Here is a 14,357-nt window from a genome sequence, read left to right as displayed (position 1 = left end):
CAAAGATAAATGTACTTTCATTCTGCTCCACTTCCATTTCCTCATGGCAGGACAGGAAGCCAGAGGATGAGGTCTTAGGAAGGGGCTGCAGATCTGTGTGGAGCGAGCTTCTGCAGCAGGCATGTGTGCAGAGCTAGGGCCTGGCCTCCAAAGGATGACAGGATGGCATGGCTTGGCTTGCCTTCGCACTGGCTTGTAGTGTCTGCATGGTGGGCTCCATGTGGCCTCGGCCATGTTTGCCACCCAGTCTGACCCTCCAGGGCTGCCACTTAGCCTCTCTGAACCATGTCATACCCTCCTCTGAAGAAGTATCCCTAACTGCTTTAGAGAAAAGGAGCAATGACTGCTCTGGCTACTCCAGGGTGAAAAGGGGCGCTGACAAGCGACTGGCAGTCAGGGTGGCCCACTGAGGCGTGTCTTAGGGCCCCCAGTAGAGCTTAGTTGTGGATTCCATGTATAAGACCATTTGGAGCTTGGGCATCTTGCACATCAGGGCAGTTCCAAGGCCCATGGTGGCAGTTGGTGAGTGACTGGACAAGGCATTCATATGTTGCGGGATGGGTCACTCAGAAAACACACCAAGTCCCAGTTTTGTCCAAATTGAAGAGTCTTTATTTAGCTGGCCAGGTGGCAACTGCTCCCCGCAGACCCATAATTGTCTCTACAAGGAACAGCCCCAAGCCTGAGAATTTTAGAATATTTAAAGACAAAAACTACATCTGGGTTGATGTAGCTATAAGCAAGCAGGTACAGAAGATGGATTTGGCAGTTAGCGAGATAATGCAATGGGTACATTGTTATTCCCCACAGGACTTTCCAGGTTGGCATAGCAGCAAACAAGCAGAAGGAAAGTGGGTCAAAATGACCCTAGTTGAGTACAAGTTAGAGAATGGTTACTAACATCTAGACAGTCAGTTTCTGACAAGGTACATAGCCCAAGAAAACTGAGAAGCAAAGAGAACAATTTTACATTGTATAAGAATTGCTTTTTGTGTTGCCAAGTATGTAATGCTAGGTAACTATTAATGCGTACAGAGGTGGGGCTTTCCCGTGGGAGAAGCATTTCTTACATGATATGCAGTCTCAGTGTAAAATGGAGTCTGTTTGGTCATTGCCCATATGGCTGGCCCATAACACATAGAGCCAGGATCATGTTAAGACAATAAACAAGATGGAAAAGCATTATTTCCATAAAAAGCAATGAAAATAATATTATTAGGCAGTCCCTGTTAAGTATGAAGACAATATCTCATGTTATTTGTGTGGTTTAACATGCCACTAACTTGTGAGTGGGGGTCATTTAGGACTTTGGAAATCTTAGCAGAGTTGTTAGAAACATATTAACATCTAGATTTTATAATGGCAAATTCCTCTTGTGCCATGTAATATTTGTAAAAGAGCTCTTTCATTACTGTTTGGTAGAGGGATCCACTTTAGGTTGGTCATGTAAGGCTCCCTAGGAAAAGTTGGTTAGGATGTCCATGTGTTGCATTACATCTTTTAGAGGGACAAATATAGGGATTACATAATACCAGTGAAAAATAGATTGTGCTTACCTATGTAGGAGGTTAGGAAGATTTGTAGGCCTCCAGTTGACTTCAAATAGACTTGTGAAAATCTTTGCCACCTACACCTCAGATAGTTAATTGGATGTATAAAAACTCAAAAAGCTTAACCCAAAGAAAAAAAATAAGCAAGCCAATAAATAAATGGGTAAAAGAACTGAACAGACACTTCTCAGAAGAAGAAATGCAAGTGGTCAACAAATAAATGCAAAAATGCTCAACACCTCTAGTAAATAGAGAATGCAAGTTAAAACTACACTGAGATTTTATCTCACTCCAGTCAGAATTGCAATTACCAAAAATACAAGTAACGATAAATGTTCACGAGAATGTGGGGGCAAAGGTACATTCATACATACAAAGGTACATTCATTGGTGGTGGAACTGCAAATTGGTGCAACCACTATGGACAGCAGTATGAAGATTCCTCAGATAACTTGGAATGGACCCACCATTTGGCCCAGCTATCCCACTTCTCAGGATATTTCCAAAGGATTTAAAATCAGGATACTACAGTGATGCAGCCATTTTATCAATGTTTATAGCAGCTCAATTCACAATAGCTAAACTATGGAACCAAGCTTGTTGCCCTGAAACAGATGAATGGATGAAGAAAATGTGTTATGTATACACAGAAGTATTACTCAATCATAAAGAAGAATGACTTTGTGACATTCACAAGTAAATGGATGGATGTGGAGAATATCATGCTAAGTGAAATAAACCAATCCCCCAAAACCAAAGGTTGAATGCTTTAGCTGATGTGTGGAAGCTAACCCACAATAAGGGAGACAGCGGTATTTAGTAGATTAGACAAAAGGAAATGAAGAAAAGATGGGGATATAGGAAAATGAAAGTAGTGGAATGAATCTGAAATAATTTTCTCATGTACTTATATGAATACACCATAGTGAGTCCCACCATCATGTACATTCATAAGAATGGGGTCCTAATTAGGATAAGGTATATTCCGTGCTTGTATAATTATGTCAAAATGAATTCTACTCTCATGTATAACTAAAAAGAACCAATTAAAAAAGTTTTCAAAAAAAAAGAAATAATAGACTTGTAAAGCTGGCAGAGACTTTGTGATAGTTATCAGGAATTTGTGTATAATAACCCTCGCTTTATAACCTTCCATTTTTATGTATTTGAGAGAACTGAAGCAGTGCATGTCACAAGTTACAAACCATTGCCTTCCTTATATGATTATGCTTTGATTAATCCCTCCTTCCAGGAGTTTAAGACAAAGTTGATCCAAATTGAGCCTGTTCTTATCTACTACTAAAAGTCAGCTGAGATTTGTCAGGGCCACTCTTGGGTCTTAGGGGAAGTCTCTTGGCTCTTTAGTTTTCCTTTACCAAGTGCGCCATCTGCCATGATGGGTCAGAGTCTTGATGACCATATATGGCTCCCTTTGGAAGCAGGGACATTTCCCTTTCTAAGACACTCTTTGCAGAATGTACCCTGGTGGGCTTCCTGTTTTCTAGGGACCTCTTAATCCCACTGATCAGGAGGTCAGATGACTCACCAAGTTGCAGGGCTTTAGAAAAGTCCTTTTTGCTCCCTGAGGTTTGTTTACCTAGGGGATGGGGAAAGGAGGGCCAAAATATTGACTACTTTTTCCTTACCCCTTTAATTTCATTGACTTTGGTCTCCAAGTTTTGATTTTAAACATATAACAGGCCAGTTTTACCAGTCTTAAAGTGGGAGTACTGGAGGTTAACTTTAATGTCTAGAGTTTTACAGTTACCCCTTGTTTAATTAGATCAGCACTAGAAGTCAGAATTATATCTTATCTGTCTGATGGTTTATTGTCTTAACTCAGGTCATTTTATTAGAAGTAGTACTTCTGCTGAACCCGACAGACAACAGTTTAACAAACAATTTTGAAGAAAATCTTTAGTTAACAACTTTATTTACCATTGAAAAACCAAATTATTGGACAAACCTAGTAACACTTTAAATCTATTTATTCCTGCCAAAGGAAAAAATATCATTCAAAGCAACGGACATTGCACTTTAAACATTTTAAAGAAATCAGTGCTTTCGTGATTGATCACCTAGAAAAGAATGATTTTGTAATTTCAAAGACATATTTGCTTTTAACAATTTAAATTGACCTTTTTGCTGAAGTTTCGCATGAACTAAAAGGTATTTGGATCCATTTTCTTTTTCAACTTATGAGTGGTCATGTATCTATAAGCCAATTCTGGTAACATGCAAATGGTATATGGATACAAGCATCTGTATAGAAACAACATACAATACATAGGAGGGTACAAATATACTAAAACAGACAGGAAGCAAAGATTTGGGAACTTTTTTACCAGGTTTTAAATCTCCACAGGTTAGAGACTAAAGATATTACAGTGTCTATCAGTTTTTGCCCTGTAGAAATTAAAACGAAGCCTGTCACAGATTATTACATTATGACTTAAACATAAGGAGAACATGTGCAATTAGAAATATTAGGCAGAGTCTGTCAGCCATGGTAGACACAGAGATCAAAGATTCAGGTGGCCACTTGTCTTACATAGGGTTCAGATTCATTTGCACCATCATCGATGCTAAAACTCCAGTTAGACAAAACAAGACTGATGGGAAAAAAATTTTAAAAATTAATTTATGTGTGTAGAACCAAAGGTGAATTCACCAGGAAAACTAATTTCAAAAGACGGAGTTTTCCTAACTAATGATATGGTCGTAATTACTCTAGTAAAGGAATCATGGACTGTCTAGACCAGAGTACACTTTTGGATCAGAGTCAGCCCTTTTCCTTTGTCTCTCCCTTTCTACAGAATCCTAGAGTAAAAGAAAGTTGTATAGTAGTTTGAATTTAAAAGTGATACATTTTTCATTGATATGAAATCACTTTGGGCAATTGCTCATGCAAATCTAGCTATAAAATGCTGTTATAGTTTGTTTCCCTTTGGCCATCTCTACACATCCTCCAACTGGGAATTGGGTCAGACTTGAGTACAGAAAAATATTAGGCATTTCTTCCCAGGGTTTGAGGGTCAAAGGAATTCCAGTGTATGAGTAACTGGGGCAGATGGTGAAAGACAAGAGAGAAGAAGGCATCCTTTAGTATCCGTCTGAACAAATGGAGGCATTCCTCAAACCCTAGTGAACCCCAAAGCCATTGGAATCCATCCTTTGAGGCCTGCTGGTTAAATTAGTCAATTCTTACCAATACAAAGTACTTAAAGCTTGCTGTGATTCTCAAAACATGAGCAAGGATGTATTGAGGTCTGCTGGTTGGATTAGTCACTCTTACCAATGCAAATTACTCAAAATTTCCTTTATCTCCTGTGATCTTCAAAATATGAGTAACCACATACTGAGGCCTAAGATTTGGGCTGATTGGATTAGTCACCCTTACCAATGAATCCAACTTCCCCCAACTAGGCCCTACTTTTCAAAGGTTCCTCTATCTCCCAATAAAACCACAAGCTCACAACCAAACTTTAAACTCATAAAATGCCTTTGGGGGACACTTATCCAAATCATTGTAATTACTAAGAGCATATGAGGAGCATTTCCTCTGAAACACTGTGCAGAAGTTAGATGGAATACGTGTGATGTAAAATTCCAAATTTAGTAAATCTTTAATGCTTAATGCTATGTGAAAAAGTAAGGAAAACAATATTTACCAATTCTTGACCTTCAATTTTATAATGCTTTAATTTCTTCCTAAATCTCTACAAAACTGCTTTTTCCATATACCACTAAGTTTTTAGTTGGAGATTCCAAGGCATATTGTTTTGATTCTAATTTCCAGAGTAAATGTGTTAGCTTACTTATTTCCATTCATTTTTGTTTAACTTTCTTTAATGATGAAACACATTCAATGATAATAAAAATTTTCCCCTGGCCATCATTTTGTTACCACATATATGTTTTAATACTAAATATTGTTATAGAAATATTCTGCAATTGCAATTTGCTTCCCATTTTGACCATGAAATTATTTTGCAACGTATTTTATACTTTTGCAGAGTTTTTAATAATTAAGTTTTAGTCCAATGCTAACTTCCAGGCTTTTAAATTGTATTCAGAGAGCATTTCACATAAAAAGCTACTCCATGGATTTATTGATTGTTTTGAATATGATATATATGTTTTTAAAAAGTAATGTTTTTAACATTTCATGGAATTGACCAAATTATGCAGTAAGCATATATGAATATACCATAGTGAATCCCACTTTCATTTATTGATAAATAAAATGAAAGAAGACTAGTAGAATAGAGGTAGGGGAATGTGGGGTGGGGCGGGAGTACTGGAACTAAAATGGAGCAAACTGTATTCCATGATCCAAATTAGAATAAGTTATATTCCACATATGTATAATATGTCAAAATATGCTCTACTGTCACTTGTCTTTCCATACAAATTTTAAAATACACGTATCATCTTTTTAACATCTGTAGGATGTATCTTTACTGGTTTTTCAGCTGTCTGAATTTTCCCATATTATCTCATGCAATTCCATGCAAAACTTGCCTTCATCCTACATCCTTCATCATTCAGCTTTTTAAATTATTAGTCCATTTAATAATGGAAGACAGTGTAACCAGGCTTATTTTCATAGCTGGGACTATCTCCGTTTTTTGACAAGAGTCATACATTTGGCATCTAATTTTCTTTACAGAAACTCAATTCCTGGCCATATTTGCTTATCTTTGGGTCATGTAGAACCCAGTTGCTTTTGAGCTTCAGTACATATTTACTGCTATGTATTTTCATTTATCCTAGTTCACTTAGATGTTTATCTTGGATTCCAATCTGTCCACATTCTTTCAATTTCCCATAGTCTGTCCATCATTGCTATGTGGTAAAAGGCAGCAAAGAAGACTTTCTATATGAATCTGGAATGCTTCTGGATCAAGAACCTCAAGATATGTTTTTGTACTCATATACTCTTAAAAAAAGGAGATGAAGGCAAAAAAATAACTAAAAATGCATTTTGAAGTTACTCTATATAAAGTAGAGGCTGTAATAACAGACCTAGAAAAACTACTTCAGGAAAATAATATATAGAAGCTGCAGGGCCCTCAACCTTGCAATATACATTCAGTGTCTAACTGGGGACTTTGCAAAAGAAACATAGAATTTTTGTTTGTTTCAACATTTTATTAACTCTTCAATTCTGTTGGTTTATAGCTGGCTGCTTGGTTCATTTCAAAAAGAAAAACAAATTGGCCTCTTTAAATTTCATGTAGAAAAACAGAGCTCACTCATCCCAAAGCAGCAATACAAAATGAGCACAGTGGGAATTGCTTTCAGGAAATGCAGTGATATTACATTTATCCCTTTTAAAAGATAATTCAGATCTACTTGACACAATTAGGGAAGAAATGAAAGTAAGTACAAGCTCAGAAATTCTATCAGCAAGATAAATGGTTTAAGCAAAGATCAATTAAGAACCAGGTAGAGTGCTTAATGCTCAGCAAAAGTGTCCAGGAATAGGCTAATAGATAGAGTGAAGCTGTGAGAATCACACGAAATGCCAATAGGTTGGCAAAGATAAGCAAGCCAATATTTAGAAAAACTAGTTATGCTAGTGACAGAAATGCCTAATTAATTGAACCATAGAATTCTTTTTCTTTTAATACCTTTCTCACTGCTCATTTCTACTAATCCAAGTTAAACGAAAAGCAGACACATATACTAAAGAACATTCACTGCTGAGAATATGTGAAAAATAAAATTACAAAAATTATAAAAATCACTATCAGTTTTTTAAAAATTAGAAAAGATAATGCACTGTATGAAACAAAATTATCCACTATTTTATCATGTGCCAATATGAACAAAAGCTTATTTTGTTTATGTGTGGTTGTATGCATGCAAGCACACCGTGTTCTACCTGCCTGAAGTAAGATGAGCATGTTTCATATGCCATCGCTTTGGTGTGTCTAATCACTTGTAGCAATTAACACTGTGAAAGCAAAGAGCTCTGGAGAAATTATAATGCCCTATAATTCAAATCACTTTAATTTTTTCCTTTATTGATTTAAGTGAGAATTGAGTCACTCATAGCCATCCTTGCAGGGTACATTGTGATCACTATCTGAGCAAACCACTATAGTTCTTGCATAAAAATTCAGTACTTTTTATTCCCGTATTCCAGTCCCATATAATATTCATTGTAAAGTGTTTAACAAGTAGTTTTTGTTTGTGTGTGTTCTTCTAAACTTTGGTTGTTTTTGTAGACATGTAATCCATAACTCTTATCAAAAGATAGAACATTTTAAACAATCTAAAAAGTGAAATCATGCCCACTTCAAGTCAATCTCACCCACCCACTCCCAAAACAATTAATGATTTTCATCATTTACCTAAACTAGACCTTCATATACATCAAATAATGCATTTATACTTTTTTAAATTTCTTGTTATTTTCTGTCAGTATAATGCCTGAAATATTTATCTGTTGTGATTATATTACTACTTCTTCCTTTTTTTCTATGAATTAAATTCCACTTTAACATAGAATTCCATTGTATCATAATCTTCATCAGATCCTGTTTGTTTACACTTTTTCTTGCTAATGTACTTGGCTCTTTCCAGGCTTGGGAGATTATGAGCACATTAACTATGAAAATTATTGTACAGGACTGTTTGTGGCAATGTGGTTTCGTATATCTTAGATTACTTGGAAGTGAGAATTGCTGCTGGGCACAGTGTTATATGCCTGTAATCCCAGCAGTTTGGGAGACCAAGACAGGAGGATCAGGAATTCAAAGCCAGCCTCAACAACTTAATGAGGCTAAGTTTACATAAAATATTTTTTTAAAGGGCTAGGGGTGAGACTCGGTGTCTGAGTACCCTTGGGTTCAATAATCAGTAGCAAAAAAAAAAAAGTGAGAATTGAGGGTTTATAGAACAGCTGATTATTTCATGTTATATATAATCATAGAATATTTGGATTTCATGACATTTTGATTCTAACTGGAAAAACATGAGAATTAGCTTGACTCCACATTCTTGATAACATTAGGCATCATAAGTACTTTCAACATTAGATATTCTAAACTAGTTTGAAATAGTATCTCATTGTCTCATTTGAACTTTAGAACATACAAAAACATTGCTGGGCAATGTTTTTCTTAAGGTTTTAACCCAAAAAATGTACTAATAAATAAACAAATGAGATATATTCTGCTTTGTTTTTCTTTTTATATACTGTTTAATGTAAAATATAAAGTTTTAAACTTTCATCCATTAAAACTCTGCCTGGCTGCTTCTCTGCTTGTAAATCAGATCCCCACAGATATAGCATAGCTCTGATAAGGACTTGAGAGTATGGTGGCTCACACCTGTAATCCTAGTGGCTGGGGAGGATGAGATAGGGGATCACAATTTCAAGCCAGCTTCACTAAACTTAGTGAGGTCCTATGCAAGTCAGTGAGGTACCATCTCAAAATAAAAAATAATTAAGGCTGGGAACGTGGCTCTGTGATTATATACCCCTGGGTTCAATTCTTGGTGCCAAATACATACATACATAATAAGTTATAATGTATTTTCAGCTAATTCAAGCAACCCTATAAGTGTTTTTTAAATTTTTTTTAGTTGTAGATAGACACAATATCTTTATTTTATTTATTTATTTTTTAATGTGGTGCTGAGGATTGAACCCAGTGCCTCATGCTTGCAAGACAAGCACTCCACCACTGAGCTACAATTCCAGCCCCCCCATAAGTTCTGAGTCAATTAATTTCATTATATAACTTTTATTTTTCTTGGCTTTTTTGTTTGTTTTTGGTTTTGGCTTTTGGTTTTTCCATGCCTCATAATCTTTGAGTGCATATAAGATGTTGTGGATTTCATCTTGTTGGTTGCTGGATTGTTGTTTCTTATAAATATTCTTGGTTTATCTTCTGAAAGGCAATGTAAGATTCTTGGAAACCATTTGATGCTTTTTGGTGTTGCTTTTATGGTTTTCTTCTTAGTCTGGAGCAAGGCTCAGTGTAGGGTTACCTATTCTTCACTAGTGAAACAAAATTTTATCAGAAGTCTCCCCAGTGTCCTGTGAATTATGGGCTTTTTAGCCTGTTGTGAATAGGCACTATCCCCGGCCCTTCATGAGTGCTGGGCACTGATCCTGCTAATTATTTCAGATGATCTATTTGCCAAGGATGAGGCTTTTTCCTTCAATGCACACACAGATAATTCTCAGGTGATACTGGAACTGAACTCTCCACAGAAATCTCAGGTTTTCTATGTGAGTAGCTCCTGCTTTGGCTAGTGTTTAGGACATTCTTTCCCATCACATAGTGACCTCAGTGTAGCAATGGACCATCCATTTTAAAATTGAGAAAGAAAAACTCCCTCCATTCTGCATATCCATGATCTCAAGTCCTCTTTCTCTATCAATTTCTTTTTCTTTGCCCAAAAAACAACTGTTAAACTCTTCTTAGCTCTAGGGGTGTGCGTGTGTGTGCGTGTGTGTGTGTGTGTGTGTGTGTGTGTGTGTGTTGTGTTTTGCTATTTTAGTCTTAGTTTAAGAGACACAGTTGCCTTCCTATTTCTCACTTTGAGACACTTATAAGGTTGGTTTCAGGGAAGAGAGGTAGTAATACAAGCTAATTCTTCCATCATGTCATAAATCCAGTCTGGCAAACTGATTTTAATGACACAAACATATTCCCATCTAACAATTTGATTAAGAAAAATTCTCACTGCCTGGAAACAATAATCAACCTCAGCTACCCATTTGAACTATTGCATTGGTACCAAAATTCTTGCACACTTGTTTTTTCTAATTTTCTAACAGAGTTTCAATAACTTAAAAGAATTCTTATTTCTAAATGAAAAATTGGGGGCTGGGGATGTGGCTCAAACTGTAGCGCGCTCGCCTGGCATGCGTGCGGCCCGGGTTCGATCCTCAGCACCACATACCAACAAAGATGTTGTGTCCGCAGAGAACTAAAAAAAAATAAATTTTAAAAATTCTCTCTCTCTCTCACTCTCCTCTCTCACTCTCTCTTTAAAAAAATAAAATAAAATAAAATAAATGAAAAATTTATTGTAATCTGTAATACATTGATACTTTTAATACTTATGGATGTCATTAAAGGAAATGTCATCATATTGGTAATAGAAATGTTATTTTACACAGTATAGACTATACAAAGTTTTCATGAATTTGTCTTCCATAAATATGATGGCATTTTGACATTTCTTTTATATCCATAAAAACCTAAATGTTTATTTTAAGATCATACCTTAGTTGCAAGATTATTTCAAACCTGACAGTATATTTAAAGGTAGAAAACAATATTAAAACCAGAGATCTTAAAAAAGTTTTTTTCCAAATATCTAATCAGATTTCTGTGCAAACTTATTTTTACTTATCTTCCTGAGTACATTTTTTCCCTGAGAAAAGATATTGTATATTTCTAAGTTTTTACAACCTCTTAGTTTTATTTAGTGTCTTTTCTTTAAGAATTCAAGTAGTCTTACTCTTAAAGTTTTAACTTAAAAAAAGTCCTTCTAATAAATAAATGCAATGAGATATATTCTGTTTTATTTTTCTTTTTATGTACTATTTACAGTTTTAAACTTTTCATCCAGCAAAACTCTGCCTGGCTGCTTCGTCAGTTGTAAATCAGATTCCCACAGATATAGCCTAGCTCTATGATGAGGTTTGGAGAGCTCTCTTAGTTACATTACTTACTGAATTGCACTCCAGTGTCCTAACAGAACAAAACACTGGAAAGTGCACCATAAATTTTCATAAAGAAATAACTCCAGCAATAAGCCCTATTTAGCAGGTAAGAAAGAAGAAAATAACAGGGCAAACTACACAAACATCATCACAACACAGCACATTATATGACATTTTTACAGCAATGTATAAAAATGACTTTGTAGAAACCTGATAGGGAGTTACAGCCAAACTATATTCCATGAGCATAAAACCATCTTAATATCATGAAAATCTGTTGCAATCCTCAAAAAAACTTGCTTTGGGGGAACATTGTTATTCTGTTCTACTGTGAATGCAAATATATTGAATTAAAATGCATTGTACAGAATAAGCATGTAATAATAAATATAATGGAATTTGGTAATGGGTGATGAATTAAATCATTAATTAAATTTATTTGTAGAACAATTTTATTAAGGTGATAAAATACTCTGATTTACAGGATTGAATGCATAGACCTAATAGGATGAAAATCAACAATCATTTAACTCTCTATAAGTAAAGATAATTAGGAAAAATAAATACTTAATACAAATTTTATTAGCTAAAACAAAGGACAAAATAATTATTTTATGGAATAATCTTCCTGATGAAAAAATATATAAGTTAGGGACTGGGGCTGGGGCACAATGCTGCAGTGTTACCTAGTGTGTCTATGGCACTGGGTCCAATTCACAGCATCACATATAAATAAATGAATAAATTTAAGGTCCATCAATGCCTAAAAATTTTTTAAATATATATATGCTAAAAACATTTAAATATATTTAAATCTATCACTAAGCTGGAAAGATATTGAAGAAATTGCAGAAGGCTAAAATAAAATGAAAACAGGAACTGAGAAAGTAAACAAGTATGTCAAATCCAAATCTTGTTTTAAAATGTTCTGTCAAATTTGGGAACACCGAAGTTTCCCCTACCCTTGGTACCATATGGGATAGAAAGTACAGTTTTTAGTGTGTCATACATAGTCTAATATTATATGCCTGGTAAATGTGGCAACCCAAAGAACCACAATGTTCATGAGAGAATGAATGAAAAATAAATGTATTATTGGGCTGGGGATGTGGCTCAAGCGGTAACACGCTTGCCTGGCATGCATGCGTCCCGGGTTGGATCCTCAGCACCACATACCTAAAAAACTAAAAATTCTCTCTCTCTCTCTCTCTCTCTCTCTCTCTCTCTCTCTCTCTCTCTCTCTCTCTCTCTCAAAAAAGAGTAAGTAAATAAATAAATGTATTATATAGAAGGGACATCAAATGACCTATCTTAAATTAGTAATGAAGGAAAAGAAAATTTTCCATGAGAATGTGCAGCCACAAACCAGATGTCACTCATTTGTTTGAATTTTTGCCACACATGCATTCATAAATAACCTTCAAGCAAAAGAAAAGCAGTGTTAAATATGCTTAGATTTGTTTTATTCCCTGATGATAAACAGAATAAAGTATAATCATTTGCAAAAAAGTGCAACACCAACCCAAGAACCAAAAGCTTCCCACACAGAAACTTCCAAGGGACACAAGAAGTTTAGAGTGAGAATCTGTAAATAGAACAAAGCACCCCAAATGAAAACCAGGAAAAAATAATGACAGAGTCCATAAAGAATGTAAATACCAGAATTATCAGAACATGTCATACATTTAGAGAAACAAAAGAGAACTGGGAACAAAGGCTATAGAAAACAGCTAAACAAATTTGGGAGAGAATAACCGAATTTCTATAACTAAAGGATATTTGAAATTTAATATTTAAAATATGGATTAAGCAACAATGAAATAAAGCTTAGTTAGTGAACTTATTGACAGTTTTTGATTATTTGTTCGTTTGTTTTGTAGTACTGGGTATTGAACCCAGGTGGCTCTGTCACTGAGATAGTGATATCCCTAGGCCTTTTTATTTTGAAACAGGATCTTACTAACTTGCCCAGGCTGACTTCAAACTTGTGATCCTCCTGCCTTAGCCTCCCAAGTAGCTGAGATTATGGCATGTGCGATCATGCCCAGCTTAGTACATAGTTTTTTGTTTTGTTTGTTTTTTTTAAGAGAGAGAGAGAGAGAGAGAGAGAATGTTTCTTATATTTATTTTTCAGTTTTCAGTGGACACAACATCTTTATTTTTTTATTTTTATGTGGTGCTGAGGATCGAACCCAGCGCCCCACACATGAGAGGTGATCATGTTACTGCTTGAGCCACATCCCCAGCCCAGTACATAGTTTTTTAAAAAAAAGAGGTATAATAATGATGATAGAAACAAAACCAGAATTAACATGTAAAGGATGGACCTCCTGTTTCCACATCAGACTTCAAGATCCGGCATGTAAGGAACTTGAAAGTTGTAACTCAATCCTAGAAACAAGTAACAAGCTAGGCAAATTAAAAAAATAAATAATTCTTTTTTTTTAATTTGTTGGAATTAAATTAATTAATTTGTGGAAGCTTACTTCCACAGAGCAGATTATTGGCCCCAAACTGGAGAAACATATAGTGAACACAGAGAATCACAACTTACCAGAGCAGAACTTACAGGCTGCAACCTCCACAGGGACAGCGCTGGGGAAGGAAAATCTGAACTGCAGTTGATGAATTACTGGAGGCTCCGTGTGGATAATTATGAGAGTTAAAAACTCCAGGGTGACCCAGTTTAAGCTTTGCCCTTTTGTGAATACATTTTTGTGAATTTTACTTCCTGGAGCTAAGCCAAGTTCTCACAGTGAATATCAAAGAAAATTCCCCTCCTATCTCAGGCAAAAGGAGAAGAAAAATTATCATTTTGAAATACACCAGAGAAGTCTGTTTCTGACAAGGTCTTTCTCTCAAGAGAAACTCTTTTCCCAGAGCCTAAACTGCTGGGTTTTGTTCAGAGTCTCACCAACCCCAGGAAAGGGAAATACCCAACTTTAGCATTCTCTTGGAAGAAAGGAAATACCCAACTCCTGCCCAATCTAACCATCCTGCCCTCCCTAAGGAGTTGTTGGGGAGGCTGAACAGCACGCATAAAATTCACAGTCCAAATGCATCATAAGTTTGCTAAACACTAAAAGCTATAATAATAGAACACATTCCCT

The 14,357-nt window shown here is 35.6% G+C and overlaps 1 long non-coding RNA gene across 1 annotated transcript in view; it reads right to left on the bottom strand.

Annotated features, from left to right (window-relative positions):
* LOC110598705 (uncharacterized) overlaps positions 1-14,090 on the bottom strand; it is a 120,664-nt gene extending 106,574 nt beyond the window's left edge. The window contains exon 1 of the long non-coding RNA XR_013430327.1: positions 13,802-14,090. This is a non-coding gene — a long non-coding RNA (uncharacterized LOC110598705). The remainder of the gene's footprint in view (positions 1-13,801) is intronic.
* Positions 14,091-14,357: the final 267 nt, after the last annotated feature.

The sequence above is a fragment of the Ictidomys tridecemlineatus genome, chromosome 14 (genome assembly GCF_052094955.1).
Source record: "Ictidomys tridecemlineatus isolate mIctTri1 chromosome 14, mIctTri1.hap1, whole genome shotgun sequence".
NCBI classification, from domain to species: Eukaryota; Metazoa; Chordata; class Mammalia; order Rodentia; family Sciuridae; genus Ictidomys; species Ictidomys tridecemlineatus.
This window is presented reverse-complemented; position numbering and strand designations above follow the sequence as displayed.